This window comes from Oryzias melastigma, unplaced genomic scaffold (genome assembly GCF_002922805.2).
Source record: "Oryzias melastigma strain HK-1 unplaced genomic scaffold, ASM292280v2 sc00260, whole genome shotgun sequence".
NCBI classification, from domain to species: domain Eukaryota; kingdom Metazoa; phylum Chordata; class Actinopteri; order Beloniformes; family Adrianichthyidae; genus Oryzias; species Oryzias melastigma.
Window position 1 is genome coordinate 347,552 of NW_023416894.1, and position 17,273 is coordinate 364,824.

Consider the following 17,273-nt stretch of genomic DNA (forward strand, 5'->3'; position numbering starts at 1 on the left):
AGGGTTGGATTGATTCAGATGGAGCACTACTGAAGGCCTAGGTGTGAAATGCACGGCCCACCACTGGTATCTACTAAGGATTTTTAGGCTAACTCATAGTTTAGCTTCTATTAGCTATTTGGCTAATTTGGAGTTTAGCTCATATTTAAGCAACATACTAAATATTTTTGCAAAATTGGCATGGATTGAGGCGTTTTTTGGGGAATTTTACTACAAGTTTTTCAAAACTTTATGACAACTTTAGCTCTCTATTATTGTTCTTTAATGATATTTCCAGTCTTTTAGCAAATTTAACATTTTTAAAATAGCTTTTGCATTATTAGCAAATCCCTTCAGCATTCAAAGTAATTGTGTCACCATGTTTTGGCAAAAAGCTTCAGCATCTTCAGTGACTACTTTCAGCAAGAAGCATTCACACTAACATTATCACAGATAATGCAACTTTTCCAGTTTGTTTTTCAGAAAAACTGGGGTTTTTATGGGGTTGAAAGGGGTTTGTATTTGCAGAACCTGAGTCTACTCAGTGTGGCGGGGATTTTGGCTTCATGTCAGCGATTTCAAATTGTTTGGAGCAGTGTCAACGAACCTCTGTCTCAACACTCACAACAATTATATAAGTAGTCTTGGGATTTTGAGAGGCAGGGAATGCATGTATGTGTGTGTGTGCACAGAACAGATGAATAAATGAGTTAAGTGGAGAAAAATGAGTTTGTCCTTCCACCTCCCCGCCCCCTTCCTGTTGGACAGTTGAGTGCATAAGTGCTCTACCCCGTTTCCTTCCGCATCACTGCCCCTCTGCACATGTCCCCATAGAAATTGCTCTTTGGCATTAAATATGTAAAATTAGCATTTTAAGTAGAACACATTTCTGTGTCGTGCTGCTCCTTCGCTCTGCCTGCTGCCCAGCCCTGAGCGCTCCGGCGACACAGACTCATGCATGCATGTGATATGCATTTGGTCATCTCCATAGTAACAGCGATGGGGGAGGGGGCTCATGCATAAAAGAATGAAAGGTGTTGACAGTGAAAGTAGATCAGAAAGAATTTATTTTTTATTTAGTGAGTTTATGGAAGACATAAGTCACACTGGAGCTCAGTGAATGTGACACACACACGTGCACCAACACATTTTTAAAATTTATATTTTTCAACCAACTTAGGGGTTGAATACTTCATATTCACCCCTTTCACGCTACACTTGACAATCTTTGCTTTTTAGCTATGGTCAAAGCTGTCAGTTGTTAGCAGTTAAAGACAAAGCCATAACATAGCAGATATCAACAGAGGAATACTGAGAGTTTTGGGACTCTCAAGTCTTGGTGGGGTTGTTCCATATTTCCCAGGTGGTGGTAAGACTTTTCTCTCTCTTTGCGTTTATATTTTGCTTTCAGTTCAGAAATTAAAACATGAAGCCAAATACACAGTACACTTTGAATTGCATTTCGAGTTTTGTGCATTCTGTTTACATATTTGGTTTACAAGTGGGTTGAACTTTTGTGGTTATGTTTAGAAGTCAGATACTTTGAAGATTCTGACTGCCTGATTGTTAACAAGTGTGGTTTCATTAATCAGATCATCAAATCTGTGTCATGGCTATGGTTGACATCACACATTCTAAATGCAGTATTTCATAAGTGCATGTCATGCTCCACTTATCCCATATGTGGTTTATTTTGCTTGAAAAAACATTTCTTAAAATGCTCTGGTTCACAGTCAAAGCTGCCAAATATTCACTAGGAATACACTTTTTAATCAAATTACACTTTCATCATTTAGGAAAATCTGGTTAATGAATAAATGTGATTCAAACCAGATTTCCTACATGTACAGTAATAAGAAACAAGCATGAGACAGGGGCTGCTTTCAGAAAACATCAGGAGTTTTAAAGCTACTCTTAATTACATTGTTCTTAGAAACATGATACTTGTAAAAAAAAAATTCTCCAAAAGATAAGATTATTCATCAATTAGATTTCTCTCTAACTATATTTTTTATCTACTTTCAAAGTGTCTTGTCTGTTTCGAAGTCTCACTGAGCAACAAGCGCAGCCCCATTCTGCCTCTGGCTGTTATAGGTTTGTGCAAGGCCCTTTGTGCTGGTCCCTGACTACGCAGAGTGCACAAGTCTGTTTTTTTTTTCTTTGTTTGTGCCAATCCCCAGCCAGGATAAAATAGAGTTGTGCTCGAAAGGGCATCTGGTGTAAAAAGATCTCAGCCAAACCACCTGAGTGAATGAATGGAAGCTGCTGTGTCCTCCCTGAGAGGATAAGCAGGAAGCCGAATTTTAATCCCAGTGAAAACTTCAACTACAAACTGCCAAACACAGAGGATTAAAAGTGCACATCTGCAGCCAAACAACCTCAGGCAAGACAGCCATTTTGACTTGTGGTTTTGTCACTGGTGTTTGTCAGGGCAATGAATGGACTGGAATACGTGTTGAAGCATTACAGCATAACTCACATGAGAGAAGTGGCCGGATCTCAAAGTTAAACCAACACGTGTGACGGTGGAACTGAGTGTCTTTCAGTCACATGAGGAGGTCCAGCAAGGAGCTGAAATGAGGAGCCAGTGGATCAAATATAAAAAAAAAGACCAAATACAAGTATATATTTATCAGAAATCCTTTATTAGAAATCCTTTATTACTTCCACAATGGAATACATTTAACAAGATATTGCTGTGCCAAATCACTAACGCTGAACACAAAAACTTGTGTAACTATGGGTAGGCTGCTCCTCGGCAGCTGAGGAAAGATACAAAGACAACCATATCTGAGGAATGTCAGGATGCCTGGAGACACAAGTCTTTCCACATACCTGTGAAACCCAGCCACTGCAAGATTAACATTTAAGGCCAATAAGGCATGAGCTCTATAACTGGAGGACTGTAGGAAGGAACAAATCTAGAATGAGAATAACAGGTTAAAGTTTCCCACTGATCATCTTTTGGTCTGTTTCCAGAGCATTCCCAGTGGTCTTTTAATTATGATGATGCAGTTTTCAGCCAAAATCTAGAAAAACCTGTGTCACTTTCTAGAACATTGTTTCAGAAGTGCAGCAGAAGTTCATTAGAAATTCACCTCTGAGTTGTGGGCGGGTTCTTTGCCGTAGGAGAACCCCCTCCCCCTGTTCCTCTCCATGTTAGCAGGGAGTTTGTGACCCACCCAGCATATTTCCTATATCACAAAGAGGATATTTTCAAACTGCTCTTGATTCCCAACGATATAATTAAAGCAACACTCATAAATGTGATTCTTATCTTAATTTTCTTTATACATATCCTCCGGTACCTTATCCGGAACTGGTATCACGTCCAGTACCGGGTTAATGTTTTACTTCATTTCCACTGAGTGGTCCAGACCGTACTGGATTGGGCCGGACCGGACTTTTTAGCATTTCCATTACAAAATGGAGCCGGTAAGTAGGTCCGACTGGTACCATTTTTATACCCGTGTTGGTCGTAGGTCCATTGGAAAATAGAATGGACCCGCGAGGGCGGGGCTTCTGTCGTCACATGAGGTAACCCATTGATTGGTGGAAAGGTTTTACAACAACAGGAAGCGTCCGACCAGCGCTTTTCCTGACTCAAGATCCAAACTGAAAGTTCTGTCTTCTTTTCTTCGCCCCAGTGTTGAACCTTTCCTGCTTTATTACCCGACCATGGTCGGGGGACGGAGGGGAGATTTTCTCCGGGCCAAAGAGCTGCTCTTCTTTCGGGGATCTCCTCCGTGTTCTGAGCGTCAGATTTTCCGGAGCGTGAAGCCAAAGAATCAGTCTCAGATCTGAGAGGAACATTTTATTTTAACTTTTCCTTGCACTGCCAATCACAACACGATAACGCCCAGCCTTTTATTCTTTCTCTCCTCGCTCTGCGCGCTGCTTCCCTCATGCATGCGTGCACACACTCTTTCCTCACTGCACTGAGGAGCTACAATGCACAGTTTGAAACATGCGCACTCATTTCACAACACCTTCTTTTTACAAAGAATAATAATTTGCATACAGTATTTCCCTCATTCACAGGGCTGAACCATGAATATGGAGAAACGCACACACACACAAACACCCCCCCCCACCAGTTCCAGTCTCTGTCTTGAATGGATCTAGTTGTGTTTTCAAACAGAAAAAAGGTCCAGATGCTTTCCTGTTAGAATGCTTTTTCTTTTAACCGCTGAACAGGCTTCTCACTCTTCTGAGTCAAGCTGAGCTGCACGCCCCAGACAGAGCTGTGACGTCACCCAAATGCTCCCTTTTAGTGAATCAAATAAAAAAAATACTTGTTCTCATTCATCGCTGTGTTTTTAATGACTTATTGCTTGAGTTGGTTTGTGCTTTATCACAAAATTATGATTTAATGGAAACTGCGTCATTTCAAAACTGTATTTTAAGTTTTGCGCAAATGTGTAATGGAAACGCAGCTACTGATCCATACTCATCAAAACACTTCTGACCTGCTTTATAAAACATTTATTGGAGAACACTGGAGTGTAGATCAACATGGATAGATTTTTTTTCTTTTTTTAATTAAGAACAAAAGACTGTTCTTCAGTACAGCTCTGGATTATAATGATCCTCCGTGGCTATCTTTTTCAGTTTCCGTCTGTTTCTGGTACCAGGTTGCAGCCCTGAGGTTGGGGAGCCTTGATTTAATTGGAACAGCCACCACGTCAAAAGAAAATAAATTGGGGACACCCGAAATGTAAATCAAATCAAACTTTATTTATATAGCACCTTTCCAAAAAATCTATTTCACTCAAAGTGCTGTGGTGGAATATTTGTTGATCCGATGAAATGAAGAAAGGTAAATGTTTTCATGAAAGTTTATTACACAGAGCAGAGAAAAGTACACGCTGGTGAGCATGGCGGAGAGGTCTGCAGAGCCCTGATCTGTTATGAAGGACGCTCATATTTTATACAGACATACAATCAGCTGTTAATCAGGAGCTTAAGATGGAAATGTAAATGCCATATCTAATATGAACAAGATGTTCTAATGAAATCAAAATGTTTACACATTGTGGTCAGGGTTTTCTGAGAATAAGAAAACAAGAATCAGAGGATGAAACATAAGTAAATGTATAATTTCCGTGGCATTGCCTACATAAAAACATAATCAAATTTTAAAAACAAAGAACAACAACAACAAAGAACTGCTATTTTTTGGTATTTTCAGTAAAATTGTTGGTAAAAAAGCAGCAAAAGTGTGTCCAACTCACAGCAAACCTCAAGTACACACCTGCCATGTGTTTCAGTTTTACCTTGTGTGTGTTTTTTCAGTGGGATAGCCTCTGGCTTTGCTCTTGGGGTCTTTGTGGGAACCAGCCAAGATCATTTCAGCCTCAACCAAGATCTCGTTAGCCTCATTCATTCGAGTCATTGTTTCAGGCCAAATCTGCCCTCTGTCCAAGTCAACCCCACTCCCTCCCCACAACCCACATAAAAGCATGAAGCTCCACGCTGTTTGTTTTACTTTTGCTCTCAAGCAGCCCATCTCTGTAAACATCTAAAAGTACTACACGAGAGACTCGGTCCAGAACCAAAGGGGGAAAAATCTGCCCCAAAATAAAGTTTGGCAGTTCTTTCCTTCCAGAGCACACACACAATCAATTATAACCCAGGCCAACAAATTCATCAGCTTGGATCCATTTTGCTGTAGTTAGAGATCAAAAGGTTGCCAGTTGACTATAGAAAGTCCAGGTACTAACCCAGACTAATTTATTTAACATGGGGGAGATTTTTCCCCCTGAGGAGAGGGGACATGGTTATTCTCCATCACCTTGAATATCTTCGATGGGGCTCGAGGGCACTTAGTCTTGCTGCAACATATCCTGTATGCCGTTTAGCATTCCATTGATCAGATTAATTGCAGTTGATTGTGTCCTGTTTGAGGAAGCCTGCAATAGTGCACACTTACACTCACCAACACCATTAATAAGACACTTCAGGTGCAAAACGTCACGTACTTTCTGCTCCCCGCACCCCATAATCAAGTTTTCATGATGACCAAAAACAGTCTGATGAGGTAATTATTTCCAATTTTCTTCAGGGATTTTTTTCTGTTTCACAAAATGTCTTCCAAACAAAAAAGCAAACATGGGATAGACTGATTATTCCTCCACTCTCTTTCTTTCACTTTTTCTCTCCAGTGATCAGACTGCCTTAACCTTCCGTGTAATTAAGAAAAATTGTGTCTTGTGTTAGCGACAGGTCTCCCACAGCTCAGCCTCACTGGTTTCCAGTCCGATGTTTGTTGTCAGTTGTGGACACTCATTTCACACGTTCATTGAAAAGGGCCACACTAAGGAAGTAGCTGCTGTTTGAAGGCAGTGATTCATGTTTCCAAGCACTTATTGGAGGTCAGACTGGGGGTCTACGAGGACTCTATTCATTACTGTGGGGGAGAGGCGACAGATCCAGGGAAAAGCAGCACCCCCGGTTACCATAGCCTCTGCTTTAAGGATGTTTTTCTGTGAGTTTTTACTTTAACTTTAGGACCTTGATGAGTTCTCAGTAAAAACAGGCAGCATTTTTTAGTAAAGTTTAGCTCCAGAGCAGCCATTGCTTTAAATAAAAACTTTTTTGGATGAGGTAAAAATGTGTCAGAGCCAACCAATCCACCAGCATTGTACGACTGTGATCATAACATGAAATGAAATTGAACTATTCATGATTTTTAGAATACTTTTCAATTCTTCTAATAAAGCAGTAGTTCATTTAGATACATTTTTCCACAGTTTTAGTGAATTCCATATTTTAAGACCAGAAATAAAACTATGTATAAAGCATTAACTGTGATAATGCTAGTGTGAATGCTGTAAGCTGAAAGGGCCCTCTGAAGACGCTAGAGCAGATCAAATCAAATTTTATTTATAAAAAAGTGCTTTTCATACAAAGACTTGTACAATTCTCCAGCGTTATTAAAGTAGAAGCTGTTTACATCCCGTAATCTCGTGGTAGAGGCGTGGAAAGAGGTGGACACTCACAATAAACTCAGTCCTGATTGGTGACAGTTACTTCTTGTAGATCCATGACTCAGCTATGACTCACAGTGACTCAGACCAATCGCTGAAGATGGTTTCAGACGTTTGCAATATGGCGATAGCCGTTTCAGGAAGTGACGGTGAAAGTGGTGGCCTACTTTCACGAGGAGTGGAGGTAATGCATTTCCGATGGGGGACCTGCATGGTTCGAGAAGTCCAGTATTTTTTACAGTCAATGATAAAATCACAGGATGCAGATTACGTTTGAGCCGGAGTTTGTTTAAAAATATCAATAAAACTTGCAGCCACTTCAGGATTTATATACCGTTTCCTCACAGTTCTCACTGAAATAACTGAAGATGCTGAAATTGATAGGTGAAAACGCTTAAAGTGATAGTTTGCTAAAATATTTACAAATTGTTAAATTAGCCTAAAAAAAATGGTAAAATGTCTAATTTAGTGAAAACAGCTTCCATTAAGCCAGAATATTGGCTAAACTCCAGATTTGTCTAAAAATCTTAAAAAAAAATCTAAATTAGCCAAAAAAGCTAGCATGTGCCTGAAATATTAGCTAAAGCCCAAAATAAACAAAAAAAAAAAGAAAAAAGCCTAAATTATCCAAAACAGCTAACATATGACTGAAATATTAGCTATACTCCAAAATAGTCTATAAAACTGAAAAAAGTCTAAATTAGCTAAAACAGCTAGCATGTACCTGAAATATTAGCTAAACCCTAAATTGGCCTAAAAATTTGGTAGTTAGTTGAATAGTTTAAGAAGTTGAAAAGTTATGGATTTGTGATTTGCAAGCAGTAGTCTCTTTAAAGAGCTGAATGTTTTGATTACTGAAAGAGCTGAAGAGCTACGGACATCCAAAAAATGTACAGAAGAAGAATATAGAAGAAAAACATAAAAACCATAGAGGCCAAAGCAAAGCACCTGCAAGCATCACAATCATTCATATAGTTTTGGATTCAAATGTGTTGAGTTTGACTCTCTATTCTCCTTTGACTTTGAGACTTTTCTGAAGGAGACTGCTTCGTTCTGTTTCATTCATTTTTTGCCCTAATCTTGTTGAGGTGGAACCCGGCTGTCATCGAGTTAGAGGCGGGATTTTCACAGGCCATAACCCTCGAGTCTCACAGAAACTAAAATATGTCCAGCAGATAAAACACACTCACCTCACGTGACTCTTCAGGGACAACACTCTACACCAAAGCATACTAAGGTAGCGTCGCCTCCAAACCGTTTTGTGCACGCTACCTGGAGCGTGTGCACGGACATGTCAGTTTAGACTAAAGTGATCAACCTACTCCGACTTTACTCGGGCCCCGTGGGAGTATCCCAGTGTCCCGGAGTGGGAGAGGCGAGGGCTGGATGGAGTATTCCGTAGCGCCGGCCTGGCTCCTGGGCAGCAGACGGCTAAATCAGTCACAGATTGGATTATAAAAGGTCAGTTATCAATACATCTTTCTTAAATTCCACACACAGTAAAACACATGCAGTTTTGAGTGTGTCAAGGCAATTTTACATGTCCCATTAGCAGCAACTTTTAAATTTCACACACGGCCTTCATCTTCGTCTCAGTCTTGCTGCGGTTTCTCAGCCACGCTCTGCCTTTCTTGTCTTCTCTCTCTTTCTTTTTCCTCCTCTCCTTCTGTTCTTTTCAACCCTCGGGTCATAGACTCAGTTTCAAAGTGTTGATCCTCATCTGAAATCTATTTTCAATCAGCGCAGCGCTGGACATAAAATAAAGACCTACGAGACCTGATATCTGGGGCTGTTGGCGCTTGTTTCTGTTTGAACAACTTTTTGTTCAACTTTGTTACAGTTTCTTTCCGAAGTGATCAATAAAACACCTGGTGGATCAGTAGAGGAACTTGGAAAATGACTTGTTCTTTCTTTTAAACAGCACTCCTTGCAGTTCTGTGGAGGACAGTGTGCTGACTAAACACTAATGCTTCACAGGAAAACCCATGGAAAGATAATTCCAAACAGCAGATGTATCCCTGAGCGGCCTTTGTCGTTCAAAACATACTCACACTGATCAGCTGGTGCAGGTAATCAAGAAAGAAATGAGAGAAAATACCCAACATTTGACGGCCGTGGTGCAGTGGTAGGGTGGTCGACTCCTGATCAGAAGTGAGCGGGTTCGACTCCCGCCTTGCCCGCCCATGTGTCGAAGTGTCCTTGGGCAAGACACTGAACTCCCCGAATTGCCTCTGGTGGGAGGTTGGCGCCAGTGTTCGGCTACAGAGCCACCACCAGTGTGTGAATAGGTGTGAATGGGTGAATGAGTCTGTGACTGTGAAGCGCTTTGGGCCCTCGAAGGAGGGTAGAAAGCGCTATGCAAGTATACGCCATTTGCCATTTTACCATTTACCATTTAAAAAATAAATGAATTAATAAAAATAAGACTTAGTTATTGATTTGAATATTTAGCTCAGGGCTCTGCAAACTTTGACACTTAAGGTCAGCTTCTTAGTAGGAGCCACAAAGTCTGACTGATTCTGACTTTCCTGCATGCCAGCCCTGTACTTAACCAACTGAGCTATCCAGCCACACAAGACACTGTTACCGCAAAAGACATAAAGTTCCTTAATTTTGATATTTTGATGAACTATTTCTCAACTTTAAGTGGCAAAATCCTTACAAGCTCTGATTTTTTTTAATACCTGAAAAAACTGTACAAAACTTTTAAAAACAGAACAAAGAAAACGTCCTATGAAACCAGAAATGATTTCCGAACAACCGTGGTGATGGACAAGAGTCAAGCATGGTTTGGTCACTACATCAAAATTTGCCTAAAATCCCAAAGCAGAAAGAATGTTTACATTTTAAACATCAAGAAAAGCAAAACAGCAATGCTTACATATTGGCTCACAACCAGCGCTTTCAAACTCTGGGAAAAAATAGGATTGAAAAGCAACTTTTATAAGCAATGAATATACAATTTTATGACAAGAAACTCAGCTTAATGCAAACTCTGATGCAAATGCAAAAATTGTGAAAATTGTAGCTAGCTCTATGGGGGAAAATCCTATTTGTTTTTCTTCATGGTTTACATTCAGAAAATGGCAGACCAGTTTCGTTCAAAGACAGTTTTGATATAAGCTCCGCCCACTCTTGCAGAAACTTAAGAGCAGAAGTGATCTCTACATAATATATTTAGTAACATTTAAAACTAATCTTTAATGTTTCAAACAACAAATGTATTTAAGTAATACTAAACTAAAAAATATAATGAATGATTACTGCTAAAGTCAGGGTTTACAGTGTACAAGGTTTTCAAATAATTAATTAAAACTTTGTAAATAAGCTTACATCTTAAAGAACCAACTGTAAATTGCTGGTTTGTTAATCATTTAATACTTAATTTTGAATATTTAATTGTTAATGAATAAAGCCTTGACATATCATTAATAAACATAGTACAGTAATCATTTTTTTTTTATCAAGAATAAAGTACTAATACTTTCTAATGCCTAAAAGTAGGAGGGATGCTTTATAAATTATTAATTTAGTGTTAACTCCTGCTCAACTAATGCTTAACTAAAGCTTAACCGATGTTTAGAAGTGTGTAGTTATTATGAAGTGTTACTGACTTTTCTTAAGCAAAAAAAGATAAAAAAAAACATATCAACCTTTTTTCAAAATATGATATGACTTTTGACAAAGGCTCTTGTGACTTCCTTTCAAGATAAAAGACCTGTGTCATATATCTCAAATATATATATATTAGAGCTGTCAGGCGATTAAATTTTTTAATCGCAATTAATCGCATTGCCCATAGTTAACTCGCGATTAATCACAAATTAACATGTGGCCTTTTTTAGGAAAAAAATGTGTGCTTCGTGGAATTTAGCAGTTTTACATTAATTATGAAAACAAGAATGGCAAAATTAATAATTTTCATCAGAAATACTTTATTTTGTAACATTGTATTGAGATAAACTTTCTTAACAATAAAAGGCTGTAACATAAAATACCTAACAAAAGTCTAAATGCAAGTGAAGGGCATTTTAAATTCAAAACTTCAATCAACGTTCAGTAAAATAAAATAAAAAACATCAAAAATAAAATTTCCATAACACTTTCATGTTCATTTATTGTCAGGACCAAATCTTTTCCTCCTCTGCTGAACTACAGTAATAAATGAAATAGAGATTTATCATTTCCAATTAAATTTTGTTTTTTAAAACATTAAAGACTGAGAAAAGCGGGATACACTGTGGATAGTTTGACAGTCTGTTACTGTTCTGTTCTCTGGCTGCAGCTCCATGCAGCGACGTGTCCAGCGGAGCTCACCATGAATATGCTGGCAGACAGACAGCTATGCTGGGGCTGGATCACAATTAAACCTCCAAAACTTTGGGATATTTTAGACATTAGACATAGCTTTATTAATCCCTTTGGGACACACCCTGGGGGAAATTAGGTGGTGGGCAGCAGCCGTTCTCGACAGCGCTTTATCGCCCGAAAAAAGACACATGAGGGTACAGGAAAGGAAGGATGTCAAAAATCAAGTATCTTTAGCCCGTGTCGCAGGAGGGCGGCATGAGTTAAAAGTACAAGCAAAAATACATCAACACTGAAGCACATTAATTTCACAAGACAAAAAGGTCCACAAACTGACTCCCAACACGTCCAGCCAGGTGGCAGCCGTGCGCGATAGCACAGCGCTCTAAGGCACAGTCGAGGGGGGGGCCTGAGAGAAGAGAGAGTCACCAAGAGGTTGAATGTGTGGTGAAGGTCATGGCAGGGGAGAATTGCAGATTACCATGACGACGGGCTCAGTTTCTCACACCTTCGGCGGATTGTTTTGGTGAGGGTTCCTGATTAGAGATGTTTGTTTTCTCTCAGACAGACAAAACTTTCTGTCTGCCTGCTGAAGTCCAGGTGCTGCGTTATGGCGGAGAAATTCACAGATCTGGTCAATTTTCTTGATTCCCTCCAAGTCGAGCCGACACTCGCTCCATGATGGTTTCCAGCCTTCCAAGGGAGACTTCGATGCGATACACGCGGGCAGACAGAGCATCGATCTTGGCCTCCAGTCCATTCAATTTATCAGTCTGAGTCTGTACGTCTCTCTGTGTCCCAGCGCAAAGCACTCCCAGTCCGCCCTTGTCTGAGAGCCACTTCGCCACATTCCGGTACATCCAGGTTCCACCAGTTCCAATCAGCAGAAAGCCGGAGACCAGTAATCCAATGATGTAAACATCTTCAACATCTTCCAGAGAGAGTTGCGACAGGCAGAAAATTCTCCATTTGCCCCAAGGATCATTCACATATCCAGCCGCAGACGTGCCCCCTGGGCAGGTAGGATCCGCTTTCCCACCTCGCATGGTGGAATAAATTTGGTCAATCGCATTCGCAGCCCAGCAGATCAGATCCATGTTTCTTGAAAATGAGAAAAACTGAGAGTAGTCACAGTAGGACTGGGGAGACGAGACAAAGAGCCTTGGTAGGGAGATAGATAAGGGAGCTCAGAGAAAAGCGTCCGCTCTTGGTGAGTGCCGGAAGAAGAATATTTTCGCGTGGCGAAAGAGGGACGGGCCACACACTCAAAGCTGAGATGTATCTTTTCATCTACAAATAACTGGCATTGTTTAAACTACATTTTAAACAGCCCCCGGTGCGCTTGCTGTTCGGAACGTCGGGGGTCCGCAGCTCTCGGGACGCAGCGCCGGACGCAAGCCGGTACCACCAGTCGTGGTACTGGACACGAACCGGAGCCAGGTTAGGGTGCAGGAGCTTTCCGTGTCCTGGCGCCGGGCCGGTTCTAGCTAGCAGCTCGGTGGTTGGAGACCCGCCCGTGATCTAGTGAGAGCAGCCGATGAGTTAAAGGGCGATAAGGGATGCCTGCGCGCGGTGTGGGAAGGCACGTATGAGAAAATCCGCGATTAATGCGTCAAAAAAATTGTCCGCGTCAAGCACATGTCAAATTAACGCGTAATTAACGCGACAAATCTGACAGCCCTAATATATATACATATTAGGGCCTTGAATGTTGATGCGTTAACACGAGCGATTAATAACGCAATTAATTTGTTAATACTGTAAGGTAGTTACTGTGACGCAAATAACCCCCTGTTGGCCTTTTGTTGTTGGTTGATTAAAATATCGCGATACTTGGAGATGGGACTAGATTTGTGGAGGTGGAGAAAATATCAGAAGGTGCTCGCGCTCATGGCATGGACAGATATCGCTGCTGTTCTGCTGTTCCGAGCAGAAACTATATATCTGTACTGCGAAAAGCCACATTCTGTACTCACCTGCTCAAGTTGAGTAAAAGTTCTGAGCAAAGAGTGCTGGTTGTGTGAAGTGATTTCCCTCCCCATGCACATCCTGAAGAGTTGCGCAATCGCTATCACCGGGAACGTACAGCGCGTTAGGCCTCCTGCTGTGCAGCTGTGAGATCAGCGTAATAAAACTCAGACTAAAATAAATCTAAACTATTTTTTACATCCTGTGAGTGAGATTTTATTAAATTAAAGAGATAATACTTATTTGTAGTTTTTGGACAAAACCGATCTTCTATTTTAATCAATAAGGTGGAGAATGAATGTCTCTCTGAGGGCTGCAGCACATGAATGCCTCACCTGCTGCTGCAGTGGCTGCGGGGGGGGGGCATCCAAAGAGGAAACAAACCATTGTTTTGTTTTGGTAAGGGGACCGACATGACTTTTTCCACAATATTGTCTAAAAATTAAGGAAACTCTAGGTAAGTCCCGCCCCCAGTTCAGAGAGGACAGACACCTGAAAGCAGCCGACCTGAAATCCAGCTGGATCAAACTTCTCCAGAAAAAAGTTGTTTTATCATTTTTCACAAGCATAATAAAGAACGTTTGTTAAAAAACAAAGGGAAAAAAGTTCCAGGAAAGATGTAAAATAGACAGCAGTGCTCTTAGGAGAGAAATTGTCATATTTTGGGGTGACTTTAGCCTAGATTTTTTAGTATTTTCATTCAAGAACATGTTGATTAATTTATTGACAAATTATTCTTGTTGTTTTGTTACAATAACACTTTCATTTTATGTTGTAAAAACAGTTTGTTAAATATTTTCAGATTTTCCACAGTGAAATGATTTACATTTTTCCAGACAGAATTTTCTGTTTTTGCATAAGTTTATGTCTAGTGTGCGAATATAACATGGAAAAATGACTAAATAAAGGTAGTGCCACATAGGAGAGGTTGTGTTGATTAAAATGATACCAAATAGTCTTTCAAATTGAAAATAGAGATATTCCAAAGTAGCCAAAAACAGTTTTTGACCCTAGGTTCCAAAGGGATAAAAATAAATGTTCTAAATGTACAAATTTATGTGTGATTTCATATTATAATTATTTGGAGATAATAAGTGGCCAGCAAATACTGTAACAAAAAAATACAAAATAAAAATAACAATGTCGATATCGCGATTAATCTTTTCCTGATTTGCCAATAATTTGTTAATTTTTTAATCGATTCCTTATATATATATATAGAGAGAGAGAGAGAGAGAGAGAGAGAGAGAGAGAGAGAGAGAGAGAGAGAGAGAGAGAGAGAGAGAGAGAGTAAGAGTAATATAATGAGTAAAAAACTGTTTATATTTCAGTTAGTGGTGCATCTCTGTCAGAAATGCACAAGTGTAGCATACCAAAACTAAATCTGAACTAATTCAGTGACTAACCTTGAAGGGGTACCAAAAATACTTCCATTTGTTCAAAAACAGAAAATCCCCCTAATTACCCTTGAATATAAATTTTGGTTGTGCTTACTGACCTCAGATTTATTTATTTATTTTTATTTTTTGTGATACACAGCAATAAACAAATCTGTTTGTGAATAGATAGAATAAAGCTTAAAGTTTTCATTTTACTATTTATTTTTTATTTTTTTTAATTTTAGTTAGTTCCTAAAATTAAAAATGTTGTTTTTTTTCTTCAATCAGAGAGCCAGAATGGAGGGGTGAAAGAGCCACATGTGGCCCCGGAGCCTCAGGTTGAAGACCCCTGATTTACTTGAATTCCATTTTTTTCCCTAATTTATGGTTTGGTGGTCAGAATATATTTTAAAATCTGAATTTAACAAACTTCATTAGTTGATTTATTCACTATTTATTTAGTTATTGTGGGACCTATTTTGTGGATGAATTGATGTTTGACATCTTTGCCTAGAGTCATTAGAGATTAAAAGAAAGGAGGCATTGTTGGGCAAATCATTTCCTCCCAGGGCTATTTGCAGCTGTCATCAGCCCAAGTTAGACCTTTTCTGGTTATTATGTAGATTATAGTAATTTCTGCGTCCGTGTTCTGTGCTTGTGTTGGATAAGCATGGCTTCATTTGTACACCCCTGCTCTGCAGGGGTTTGGGTATCCGATCTGATCACCAGGAGCTGATAAGACGAGTGCACTTGTTGTCTTTCATCGCCCCGGATGAAACATTCCTCTCTAATAATTTAGATCAGCCGCATAGGCTGTTAGAACACGACAGATGATGGCAAACCCAGATGGAGAATAGCTTTTCATTTGAAAATAAATGAAAACATGATTTCAATTCAGTGTTTATGAGCACTGGTTGTGACCAGTGATGAATACTATCTTCTGCGCCTTAACTGAGTCCTCAGCATCCAGAATTTTGAAGAAAGACTACAGTGACAGCAGCATCTCCTCTAAGAGCATTGTATTGATTGTGAATGGCCAACGGTGGGGCCATCTAAACTATGTATATTTATATGTGTGCAAGTATTTTGATTTAGCAGGGGCAGGCATAAAATAAGAACATTGTTCTTCCCTCTGCTGCCTTTCGTTTATGAAGTTTTAGGATTGTGTTATATCCTGTACTTGATTTTCTGTTTTTGGTTTTCCTGATGCTTCATGGAAGGAAAGAAAGAAAGAAAGAAAGAAAGAAAGAAAGAAAGAAAGAAAGAAAGAAAGAAAGAAAGAGCTTATGGTAGTTTTGTTCACAGTTTATTTGCTCGTGTGCCACCTAGGTCAAGAAAAAGCTAAACTAGTTCCCTAGATTGTTAACAACATTTAATCAAAGCTCGCTCAAAGTGGTGACCCTGTCTGTGGTTCGTAGCTAGAGGTAAAGAACGTCTAGCTTGTCTGGGTGTGCTGACAGACGACCAAAAGAAGGCCTCTGTATGGTCTTATCTTCATCCAGCCCTCCTGTCAAACCAAGCTGCACATCAAAGACCATCATGGAGCGGCAAACTGCTGGGAACTTTACAAACTGCAAGGTGAAGGAAAACTTTCAAAGTTTAGCGTCCTTCGCCCTCCATGTTTTCCGTCTTGTTTTGCACTAATCCACTGGAGCACAAACAATAAATGAACTGGTTTCAGAGCAGATAGTGTTACCCAAGTGGGAATAGGGAGACTTTGAGCTCGAGTTCCCGGTCCATATGCCGGCTGCTCCAAATATCAATCACTGCATCCAAATGACTTAAAAGAGCCATATTGATTACCAATAGAACATCATAAATCAGCCTGTAGACGCGCATTTTCGCTCCATCTCTCTTGCACATTTATGCATGTATGAAATTGTCTCGATAAATCCTAAGGATTGTTTTCAGAAAGACAGAACACAAAGGTCCCTCTTGGCCAGACTGTAACTTAATAGATGAGAAGAAGACCAAATGAATGAAGCCAGATGAATGATGCAAAGAGGCTAAAAGGCCGGTTGTTTCTGTAGCTTGTTATCGACAGGCCAACATTTCATTTGAATTGGATGGACGGAGTGCTGGGTTTAAGTCTGGTGTGCACATATGTTGGTCTGCTGCTTGGCCAGAGGGCATACACGGAAACCTTGCTGCTGTGAGAGCGTTTCAGCCTGGAGATGTGTCTTATTCACTTATTTATTTACCCCCTACAATATTGATTGAGTCAAGATGCCAAAGGGTTTTCTTAAAAGCTTTTAGTGATGCAAAGACGGCCTTGCCAACAGTTGCAAGTGAGATCCTGGACGTGCTCAGAGGCGCCTCATTTTCTGTTTGCACGCCACCGCAGCTTCGGTTTGCTCTGTCCCTCTTCCAAACCTGCCTGGTCTGCTTTGTAAGTACAGCAGAACCACTTCTGCAGGAGCACAACACTACCATGCTATGAAAGCGTCCCATCTAATGTTGACAGGAATATCCTGGACTCTATGAGTCGTGTTCTGCCAGTAGAGTGCCGCAGATATTTTTAGGAGGTCAAACTGGTTCAGCGTCTGCCCCAACATCCATGTGGACCAGCCAGGGGTTCTGCCATCCGTCCTCTAAAGAATGACTTGTAAATTAAGGTTATGAAGCGAGTGTTTTGGTTTTTCATGTCACA